Genomic DNA, 12,920 nt, shown 5'->3' with positions numbered 1-12,920 from the left:
TCTTCATTGTAACCCATGTTCTGATGAGGTCGGAATGCTCGGAAGTGCTCATAAATCCACGCCTCCAAAAGAGTCATATAACCACCCATCTGCTTAACCCTAGACCGGCTAGCAAACCCCAACTGTCGATATAAAAATGCTAATGCAGCAGCACCCCAGGCATAAGTATGTATGGATCCCAAATCCATCAACAAGCCGAAGTAAACAACGGGAACCCTGCCGCCACTCTTGTCACTGAAGAGTGTACATCCCAACAGAAACAATAAATAAGCTCTTGCAGCGCACTGTATAGCCTCATCGGGGTCTGAATCTGTGACACCAGCAGACTGACTTCGCAACCATTCAAGCCTGACTGAATTGCCACCAGCAGAAGAAACCTCTTCATGTACTGCACGTTCAGTAATCCCCAAGCCATAAACGAGTAATATAACTCCATGATGATCTGTCACATCTGGTATGCTGACTGATTTGCCTACAATGGGAAGGCCAAGAATAGTGCCAACATCATCTAGGGTCAAGGTCATCTCACCAACTGTCATGTGAAATGTGTTCGTCTCAGGTTGCCATCTCTCAACAAAACATGAGACTAGAAGCTTGTTGACGAACCGATAAGTGCAACGAGCTAACTGTGACAGTCCAGACTGCTCAATAATGGCTTTGAATCTGGTGTTGTTCTCTACTAACCACCATGGCCATGCAAGGATCTTGGAAGAGTGATTATGACACTTTAGGGACCCTCGTTCCTACAACACAAATGATATCTCATTACAAACTACCATACAACACACATAAAAAAAAAAAAAAACTCATATACAAATGAATTTCAGTTTTACTGAGGAATGTTTACCTCCCCGTGCCAAATAGCTGCAGCCATATGACTATTGAAACTCCGCAGTATTGACGGATCATTCGGTCCACCTGGAAAAGCATGAGTAAGGTACTCTTCCTGAACAGGAGGAGAATCTGGTAAAGAGGTATCCTTCACAGCAATGTCAAGCATATCATAACCTTCAACTCGTTTTTGGCTTCGGCCCCCACTTTGACTGGCACTGGGAATATCATATTCTACCGAAACTGGATCACGACCTCGACCACGACCTTGACCTCGTCCTCGCCCATGCCCTCGTCCCCGTTGATGGTCTACATCCAATTCACGACGTCGTCTATTTGAAGCAGTAGGTGGGGCACGTTGTTGATATTCAGAATCCATATTATCTGCAAAAAATACTAAGTGTGTGTAATGAGTGTGTATGTAAATAAACATAGTGTGTGTAAAATTAATGACAATGTTTTAAATTATAAGTGTGTGTGTAATGAGTGTGTGTGCAAAATTAATGAGAGTGTGTGTGTAAATAATAAGTGTTTTAAATTATAATGAGAGTGTGTGTAAAATTAATGAGAGTGTGTGTAGTGAGTGTTATAATTAAGTGTTATAAGGAAAAAAAAATTAAATAAATAAAAAATTTGTGTTCGGAAGTTGTTGTTCGAAAACACCTATTCTGTTCGGAAGTTGTTGTCCGAAAATACCTGTTCTGTTCGGAAGTTGTTGTCCGAAATTATAGCTAATACTCGGAAGTTGAAAACCGAAAAAAAACAAAAATTTCGGAACTATAGTGCCGAACCAAGTAAATATTTTCGGAACTATAGTGCCGAATAAAAGCAGAAATTTCGGAACTCTAATGCCGAACAAAAACAAAAATTTCGAATAACCAGTTCCGAATGAAACACGGCAATCACAGTGGACTGAAAATTTCGAAAATGGTAAAAATTAACCCTACATTACAAATAAAATAGGAATGAGAAGATTTTAATCTGTGTAAACTAACCTAAAATGTGAAAATTTCAATGCTCTTCAATGCCCCTCAATGCCAATACTTCAATGACACAAATGGATGGATGAAGGTTTTGGGGAGGAACGGTGGAGAGTGTGAGAGATGGGTGTGTGTGTGAGAGGGGTTCTCAGATGGGTGTGTGTGTGAGAGAGGGGTCTGTCACGGGTGTGTGTGTGTGAGGGGTTTGTCACGGGTGTGTGTGTGTGAGAGGGGGTGTGTGTGTATGATTTACATTTGGGGGTATATGTGGAATTATAGGTGTGTGTAGTGAGTCAAATATATTAGGATTTATTTTTTTAGTGTGTGTATTAAGAAGGATTTGTATAGAGAGGAAAGGGTGTGTGTATATAGAAGCTCCCATTGTGATGTTCACTTTTTTTTCTTTTTTTTGGGGGGGGGGTACTGTGTATGTGATATATATGTTTGGGGTTTTTTCCAAAATAAGTCAAAATATCAAGTTATTTATCAAACTAAGTTTAGTTTGAACGGAATTTTTAAATTAGACTAAAGCGTTATTACAAATCACGCTTTTATTGTTTCCAAAGCGTGGTTACAAATCACGCTTTTAATTAAGAAAGCGTGATTACAAACCACCCTTTTAAGTAAGGTCAAGTTTAGCAAGTTCAAAAAAAATCAAAAAGTCAAAAAATTACTCAAAAAGTCAAAAAGTTATCACTATTCACCAAAAGTCAAAAATTACGGTTGTACAACTCTCAATCCTAATTTTTCCCTACACACTAATTTATACAATTTTTTAATACACATTTTTCTATAAAAAGTCAAAAAGTTAACCCAAATATTCATATTTTTTTCCTCAATTTTTTAATCCAAAAAGATAAAAAATACACTTATTTAAAACTTCCCAAACAATCTCTAAAATATATTTTTTTTCAAAAAACGTGATTTCGAATCACATTTTTACTGTTTATCAAAAAGTGACTGATAATCACGTTTCGAAAAAATATGAAAACGTACAAACCACGTTTTCAACCAAAGAGTAGTGATTCATCCCACTAATTTTTGGACCACTAATAGTTCTAATGAACTTAAAAAAAAAACAAACAAACAAACAAACTCAAGCCAAAACATCACATCACTTTGGTGGGGGCCACTGTGCCACATCATTAGTGATGCTCTAGAACTCTCAATTTAGTGCTCTAAAACATTATTCTTCAACCAAAACACAAACCCAGCATCTTCTTTCTCTCACACACACTCACTCACTCTCTTTTTCTCTCTGACACACTCACATTCATATATAAATTTTAATTTATAAAATTAAGACCCATATTAAATATATATAATAATAATTTATAATAGTAAATAATAATTAACTATATAATTTTTATATAATTTTGAAAACAAATAACTTTTATTGAAAAAAAAATTTTGTTAGTAAGATTTTTAAATTTTTGTTTAAAAACCAACGCAAACTTATTTTTGAGTTATGTATGGTTTGATTTTTAAACCAACGTATAAAATGACTTATCAAAAGATTTTTAGGTTATGTATGGTTTGAAAAAAAATTAATTAAAAAAAAAATTAGGGATAAAAAATTTAATTGGAAAAAAAATTAATTGAAAAAAATATATATTTGAAAAAAAAATTAATTGAAAAAAAAATGAAAAAAAAATTAATTAAAAAATTAATTGAAAAAAAAATTATTTGAAAAAAAATTATCCCTAAACACTAAAATAAAAAAATATATATATTTATCCCTAAACACGAAAAAAAAAATTATCCCTAAACACTAAAATTATCTGAAAAAAATTTAGGGATAAATTTTTTTTTTAGTGTTTAGGGATAAAAAAAAATTAGGGATAATTAAATTTTTTCCAAATAAATTTTTTATCCCTAAATTTTTTTCTTAATTAATTTTTTTTCAAACCATACATAGCTTAAAAATCTTTTGATAAGTCATTTCTTACGTTGGTTTAAAAATCAAACCATACATAGGCCCTGTTTGGTAGAGCTGTGGGAAAGTATTTATAGCTTATGCCTTAACAGCTTATAGCTTATAACTATGAATATAAGCTGATTTCTGACTTATAAATTAAGCTTTTCCTGCCACACTCAAAGAATAAGCTGATTTCTGACTTACAAAAAGCTATAAGCTGCAATGTTAAGCTAAACCAAACACATCAAAATAGCTTAAATTAAGCTGAAAGCTGAAATAAGCTGAAAAAAAAGCTGTACCAAACAGGGTCATAGCCCAAAAAATGAGTTTACGTTGGTTTTTAAACAAAAATTAAAAAAACTTACTAACAAATTTTTTTCAATTTTTTTTATTTGAAAAAAAATCAATTGAAAAATAAAGTTATTTTTTCAATAAAAGTTATTTTTTTCAAAATTATATAAAAATTATATAGTTGAGTATTATTTGTTATTATAAATTATTATTATATATATTTAATATTTGTCTCAATTTTATAAAATAAAATTTATATATATTAAAAATTATATATGGATGTGAGTGAGAGAGAGAGAGTGTGTGTGTGTGTAAGTGAGTGTGTGAGAAAGAAGATGATGGGTTTGTGTTTTGGTTGAAAACGTGGTTTGTAATCACGTTTTTACATTTTGTTTAAAAACGTGATTATTAGCCACTCTTTGATGAACAGTAAAAGCGTGATTCGAAATAACGTTTTCTAGAAAAAAAAATAAATTTACTTAAAAGCGTGGTTTGTAACCACATTTTTACTATTTCACAAATTTTTCGCATGAGGGGCCTGGAAACAGTGAAAGCGCGGTTTGTAATAGCGCTTTAGCCTAGTTTGGGAATTCCGTCCAAACTAGGCCTAGTTTGGAAAATAACTTGATATTTTGGCTTATTTTGGGAAAAGCCCTTATATGTTAGCCAAAGATTATTTACATTTTAATTTTATTAATTTTGATTATTGACAAATATTTTGAGTTTATTTAATTGTTTAAAATTTTCAAAATATTCTTATATCTTTGCTCTTCAAAGATATATGCTTCTAAATTATTATATTCTCACAAGTATTGGTACCTTAAAGCAATAGAAGATGTATACTTGTGCAAATGTTACTCTTGCTTAAAACAGGTCATAGGGTCGACATTAAGTTTTGATGGGGTCGACATCAAAAAATAGTGAGCAAAGCTTTGGTGTTCAACCGCAAAGGGTTGATACCAAAAACATGATAGCGTCGACACCAAAAAACAATGAGCAAAGCTTTGGCTATCCAGCAGCAAAGGGTCGACACCGTGAACATAACAAGATCGATACCAAAAGATAGAGAACAAAGTTTAAGGGTGTGTTTGGTTTGTTTTTTAGAGAGTGATTTTAAAAAAAAAAAAAAATGGGAAGAGAGTTCAAAATTATTTTTAGTTTGTTTAGTTGTATATTTTGAAAGTAGTTTTGGAGTTTGAGAGTTTTGGATGATTTGATATTTTGTTATAATTGAGTAGATGTGTGTGAGAGAAAAAGAAAGAAATGAGAAAAAGTGATTGATTGATATATAAGAAAGAGAAAATGATTTTGAATTTTTTTTAAAAAAAATCACAAACCAAACAAAATTTTAGAATTTTTTTTCAAAAACAACTCTCTTAAAAACAAACCAAACAAGCCCTAAGTCTTCCAGCAGCAAAGGGTTAGTACCAAAACTAAAAGGGTTAACACCCTTAAATTTGGGTTTCAAAACATGTCCGCCAATTCTGATCTATGAGCAGACTTTTCTGTCATCATTATGAGCAGACTTTCCTATTATCACTATGGAGACATATCTTATCTCCATCTACCAATATTTGTATTAATGGGCATCACATATTTTGAGAAGGCTCCATCTTCAAAGGCTTTATAATTGCCTATATACACCTATGCTTTGCTCCAACGACTAGAAGACACACCTATCATCCTCTCAAACGGCTAGAAGACACACCTATCCTTCTCTCCAACGGCTAGAAAACGTTAAAGTCTATAAATGCAGCACTTCTCTAGATCTAAGATAAGTGAAGAACTTTGAGCATTCAAGTATTATTCCTAATCAATCTCTGCTATAGATTACACTTGTGCTTTCACTTTCATATATGTGTTTATTTTGAGTGTATCTCAAAATTCCCTCTGCTCTTACACTTTCATATACATCTTTTGAGAGAAAAATCTTATAAGAGAGACAGTTGTACCTCTTGTTCTCATTCATTTTATTCTGAGTGAAAACTTGTAAAGTGAGACATTTAGTTGAAAGGCCCTCAACGGATAAAGTAAGCACTGTGTAAAAATCCACAAGTTTGGTAAAGCTTTGGTGGTGTATTGATTTGATGCATAATGAAAAAATTATCAAGGAAAAACCTTGAGGAGTGGATATAGGTCCGGTATGTTGAACCACTATAAATCTTTGTGTTTAAGCTCTCATTAATTTCTCTTTTATTTTCAGTATTGATTGCTTGCTGATTTTTTTTTTACTTGATTTATTACATTCATATTTTTGTATTTATTTTTTATTAACCCAATTCACCCCCTCTTGGGTTGCTTACCTGTGTAACAATATATATAGGGGTATTTTGATTATTTGGTCATTTTGTGTAGGGAAATTCTATTTTCACATATCTACTCATCTCTATATACACATTTAATGAAATTTTATTTGAATGACAATTGTATCCTAAAATAAAATTACTATAATAGATATCAAAACACATCCATAATATTATATCAGAATTCTCTGTGCACATCCTTTTGAAACAAAAAAATCTCAATGCAATGTGATTTCATCTGAAAATATTTCCGGCAGCTCTATAGTATGTAACCTTTATGCTTCGTTCTCCTCTTCTACTTGTACAACTACTTAAGGAGATAACTTCTTGTATTTATTTTGTGAAAAATCAATTAAATAAAAGGTGTACAAAAACTCTAATGCACTGTAAATTGAAAAACATGTAGACTGACATATGTTTATCTAGTGGTCATAATTTTTCCATTGTTTGTCACTTCTTATATTTTTAGGGCTCATGAAGATGGTGGCGAGAGGTGGTGCTGTGGTGGTGGATCTACATGAATCGCAACACAATCTGGCGACGGTGACGAAGATGGAGGTTTAGGGTCAGTTCGGTGGAAATGCTGGTGAAAATCAAGGTCCAAACTAACTTTCCGGCGAGAATTACGATTTGTTTGGATGTGTTGAGACTGTAGTGGTTGGGGATGACCTAGTTCTAGCTTGGTTTAGTGAATTCAACGACGAGAATGGCGGTCCAATTCTCTATGATGGGTTAATTCGAACCCAATTTGGTAGAAATGAAGTTCCAATTTTTGGGGGTGAAGCAATTCAGGGCATCTCCAGCGAAGCCTTCGACATAATTGACTGTCTGAACCTTAATTCTGAACCATTTCAGGAACCCTCCCGCGAAATTGTAAGTACAGAGATCGGTCTTGGTAGTACAGGAGCTCATGGTCAAACGAAGATTCTTGATGGTGGAGAAGTTTGGGGGCTATTTGGCATACCCATTTAAGGCATTAATCAGTTTGGGAACTCTGGTAGCAAAGAAATTAAGGTTTTTGGGAAGAAGAAGAAGAATGATGGTCAAAAGGGATACAGATGTGTGGAATGAGGGTTAAATGGTGTGTGCAATAGTTTTGATTGAAGGATATAATTTTAATTTTCAGTGTGTAGATTGAGAAAATTAATCAATAAATAAATTAATAGGTGTGTGTATTGAGAAAAAATGTGCACTGAGACAATCAAGTGTGTGGAAATAGAATTTCCCTTTTGTGTAACCTTGTCATTTTAAACAAAGTATTTCAATGCTTGGACCTTTTGCCAAACAAAATTGAGATTTAGATTTATGGACGGAGTACCCTTGTAGTTGTAGAAAGTACATCTCATTCTTTCAAAATTTTAATTGCATAACAAATGGATTTTTTTATTAATAAATTATTAAGTAAATTAACAATTTTTAATGATATTAAAAAAATATTTTAATTGATAATTTTATTATTACATAAAAAAAATAGTTAGAAATTTTATTTTTTTGCATAAAAAATCTGCTAATGTATTATTTGTAATTTTTGAAATTACAAAACACAATTCAGCTTGTTTGATTTGGTTTTTCAAGATTTGCTTTTTAGAAAATTGAAATTTTTTATTTTTCGTATTTTTTTTTGTTTTCATTGAATTTTTTTAATATTCTAAGCAGTTTTTTAATTTTTAGATACACCTAACATAAAATTCACTTGAAAAGTATAATATTTGTTAACAAAATTATTTAAAAAATTCACTAAACACTAAAAATATAAATAAAAAATACGAGAATTTAATATATTTTTTGTATTTTTATTGATTTTTTAAAATATTATTTTACAAATATTTTATTTTTTAGATATATATAAATAAGGTATATCTAATAAAATAAAAAATTACTAAATTTTTAAAAAATATTCACTAAAATAAAAAAAAAAATCAATTTTTTAAAAATTGAATTCAACCAATTTTTAAAAAGTGATTCGTATTTTAAGTGGTGTATTTACAAGTTTTATTTTTTTTACAGAATAATAATATAATAATAACATAAAACTGTTGATTTAAAAAAATCACATACTTTAAAGAATGTCGAAGAATGTAGATTTTTTATTTTTTTTATATATATTTTTATTGTGCTTCAATTATTGGAGTATTCTCGGAAAATGTCAGAAAATGACATGCATGGCACAATTTATGTCACAGTTATTATTGCTATCACCATCATTCGATGACCATTGTCGCCACTCTCTTTTTACATCCACTACATTATTCGTCCACCATTACAACAACTACTATCCTTATATCTAAACCACCATTATCATTGGTGTCAGTGCCACCACTATCGCTGCAACCACCGCCACCATTGCCATGACCACCACCATTACCACCACCATCACTATTTCACCAACATAATATAAAAATATAAATTAATAAATTTCAAATTTGATATTTGATATTGCATATGTCAAACAACTTGTTTTATTTTAGCACTTAAATTTGTATCAAATAACTTTTCAGTTTAAAAAATCCAGCATCTAGTTTTTAATATTTAATTTTCTACTTTTAGTTTTTAGTTTTTAATTTTATCAACCAATATTTAAAATATCATTTTTTCATCAATTTTATCCAACAAAAAATGATAGATGATTTAAATTGAAGAAAAAAAATAAATTATGATTTGAATTAAAAAAATTAATATTTAGATTTATGGACCGAGTGCTCTTGTAGTTTTAGAAAGTACATCTCATTCTTTCAAAATTTTAATTGCATAACAAATGGATTTTTTTATTAATAAATTATTTAGTCAATTAACAGTTCTAAATGATATTAAAAATATATATTTTAATTAATAATTTTGATAATTTTATTATTGCATAAAAAAATAGTTAGTTTTTTTTTTAAAAATAAAAAATCTAATAAGGTATTATTTGTAATTTTTGAAATTACAAAACACAATTTAGCTTGTTTGATTTGGTTTTTGAAGATTCACATCTTAGAAAATTAATTTTTTTTTATTTTTCGTATTTTTTTGTTTTCACTGGATTTTTTTAATATTCTAAGCAATTTTTTAATTTTTAGATACACATAACATAAATACACTTAAAAAGTATAATATTTGTGAAACAAATATTTAAAAAATTCACTAAACACCAAAAATATTAAAAAAAAAATGAGAATCCAATATATTTTTCATATTTTTGTATTTTTATTGAATTTTTAAAGTATTTTATTTTTTAGATATATCTAAATAAGGTATATCTAATAAAATAAAAAATACTAAAAAATTTTAAAATATTCACTAAAAAAAACGAGAATCCAATATATTTTTCATATTTTTTGTATTTTTATTGATTTTTAAAAATATTTTATTTCTTAGATATATCTAAATAAGGTATATCTAATAAAATAAAAAAATCACTAAAAATTTTAAAAATATTCACTAAAATAATATATATATGAAAAATAAAAATAAAAACAATTTTAAAAAAATTGAATTAAAAAATTAAAAAAAAATGATTTGTATTTTAAGTGGCGTATTTACAATTAATTTTTTTTATAGAATAATATAACATAAAACTGTTTATTTAAAAAAATCGTATACTTTAAAGAATGTCGGAGAATGCAGATTTTTTTTATATATATATATATTGTTTATCATGCTTCAATTGTTGGAGTGTTTTTGGAGAGTGTTAGAAAATGACATATGCAGGGCACAATTTATGTCACCATTATTATAGCTATCACCATCGTTCGATGACCATTGCCGCTACCCCCTTTTTGCATCCACTACATTATTCGTCCACCATCACAACAACTACTATCCATCTATCTAAACCACCATTACCATTGATGTCATTGCCACCACTATCGCTGTGACCACCGCCACCACCATCACCATCACTATTTCACCAACATAATATAAACATATAAATTAATAAATTTTAAATTTGATATTGCATATATCAAACAACTTGCTTTATTTTATCACTTAAATTTGTGTCAAATAACTTTTCCGTTTAAAAAATCTAGCATCTAGTTTTTAAAATTTAATTTTCAACTTTTAGTTTTTAATTTTTAATTTTATCAAACAATATCTAAAATATCATTTTTTTGTCAAATTTATCCAGCAAAAAATGATAGATGACTTGAATTGACAAAATTAAAAATTCGTACTCGGAAAACGAATCTATAAACGTACAATAATAGATGGTTGGAAAAATATAATTTGTTTGGTAATATGACATCAGAGTAATTCAAAAGGAATAAGTGTGATGAGAAAAATCTATAGGAGTTTTGAAAACAGTTTAATTTAGGGTTAGTTTCAGTAATATAAAGGGTGTAATGAGATTCCAATTTTTTCTTAATGTTGTAATGAGAAAATAGGTTTGAAGAGGTAAAATTGTGGTGTATATAGAATTTTCCCTTATGAATTAATTAATTAATTTTTTATTTTTTACAATTTTACCCTTAAACAAAATGACCAATATAAATATCAACACACACTATACTTTAAAACCTTTTGTCAATAGACATTTTTTGAGCTTGAAAATTTTTAGTATACATCTTCTTTTTAAACAATACACACCAAAAATATGCTAATAGAGAGGATGAAAATAAATTAAAATATCATTTAGAAATACATAACCAAAAATATGTAAATAGTTTGAAACTATAGAAGCGAAAATATGTAAATGTTTTAGAAGTATATGTTTAAAAATATAAATTTAGTGCTTGTTTGGGATCTATTATAAGAGTCATAAAGTTATAAAAAAATGCCAAAAAATTCATACTATAAGCGTGTGGGGAAACTATTATTTATTTATTTTTTATCCGATTGGTTCAGTCTGTGCACTTTGCACGTACATTTAGCAAAGTGAGAAGACATGGCACATCCCAAGCCATGAATCCCCGTTAAAAAAAAACTATGCACTCCCCAAAAGTCAACAATTTGGTTAGTGTATTGTGCATCTATAATATTTTATTACATAATTTTTTATAAAAAGTCAACAAATTATTTCAAATATACATATTTTTTTCACTATTTTTTTTAAGTCAAAAAGTACATTTATATAACACGTTAAAACCAAATTTTTTTCCTTGTTCAGAATGAATAATAAAAATAGTAAGAAAATGACTTAATTTTTTGCAAAATAATAATATAATAATATTTTTAAAAATCATATACTTTAGAGAGAATACAGATATATATATATATATATATATTTTATTGTGCTTCAATTGTTGGAGTATTCTCAAAGTAGGAGTGAGCAGTGGATATACCGATCTGATCAAACTGATCGAACCAAACCAATCCGCCGCATTTTAAATGGATGCGTGATAATGATCGAACGGCAGCAGATTGATTTTTTTTAATCCACCTAGTTTTTTATGGATGGCAGATTTGAGGTTCCTTTGGCCGCAACCGAACCGTCAAACCGTAAGCACCCCTAGTGACTTCTAAAACTTTGTGTTTTCAATTTGTTTAAATATTCTGTTGGTGTTTTCAATTAAAAAATAGTTAAATATTCTGTTGAATATATTCTGTTGAAAAATAGTTTTCAACTTGAATATGTTTTTTGAATTGAAAAAAATATATATATTATTTATCTATATTTTTTGGTTTTTAAATCTAACTTTAAAAATAATAAATAAAAAATATGATATATGCTGGTTAGTTTTTGTTTTCAAAAACAGATATAGATGTAACAATACAGAGACATACAATCTCTACTACTGCTCTGTTCATTGTTTTGGTAGTTTGAATTGTTTTTATATTTTAAGAATCACTGATTGTAATACTTTATGTGGATGAGGCATGCAGTGATTGTAATGTTTTAAAATTTCAAATTTTATTTATTTGGATGAAGCATGCAGTGATTGTAATACTTTTTTAAGTTATTGATTGTACTATTTTTTTTTTTATAGGAAGTGTACATGTTGAATTATGTTGAAAATTTATAAAATTTTAAATCGCCAAACCGATTCGCATCCATCCACCAATCCATTCAATCCATATATGCCGAATTGGCGGACGGATGCGGATTGATTTTCTTCAATTCGCCAAACTGACAGACAAATAGCGGATTAGAGATTTCATGGCCACAATCGACCCATGCCCACCCCTATCTCGGAGGATGTCAGAAAATAACATATGTAGGACACAATTTATGTCACCATTATTATAGCCATCATTATCATTTGACCACCATTGTTGCCACCCTCTTTTTACATCCATTACATTACTCGTTCGTCATTACAACAACTACTATCCTTTTATCTAAACCACCATTACCATTGGCACCATTGCCACCGTTATCGCTATGACCACCACCACCACCACCATCATCACTATTTCACCATCATAATATAAAATTTAAAATTAATAGATTTCAAATTTGATATCACATATATCAAACAACTTGATTTATTTTAGCACTTAAATTTGTATCAAATAACTTTTCAGTTTAAAAATTTGGCATCTAGTTTTAAATATTTAATTTTCAAATTTTAGTTTTTATGTAATGCCCCGACCCTTCATACGTCATCGATATTGTCTACTTTGGGCCACACCCGCACGGATTTGTTCTTTTCAATGGGTCACCCATCCCAAAACTAC

This window comes from Camellia sinensis, chromosome 5, assembly GCF_055761805.1.
Source record: "Camellia sinensis isolate YWXY chromosome 5, ASM5576180v1, whole genome shotgun sequence".
Lineage (NCBI taxonomy): Eukaryota > Viridiplantae > Streptophyta > Magnoliopsida > Ericales > Theaceae > Camellia > Camellia sinensis.
Note: the sequence above shows the minus strand (reverse complement) of the source record.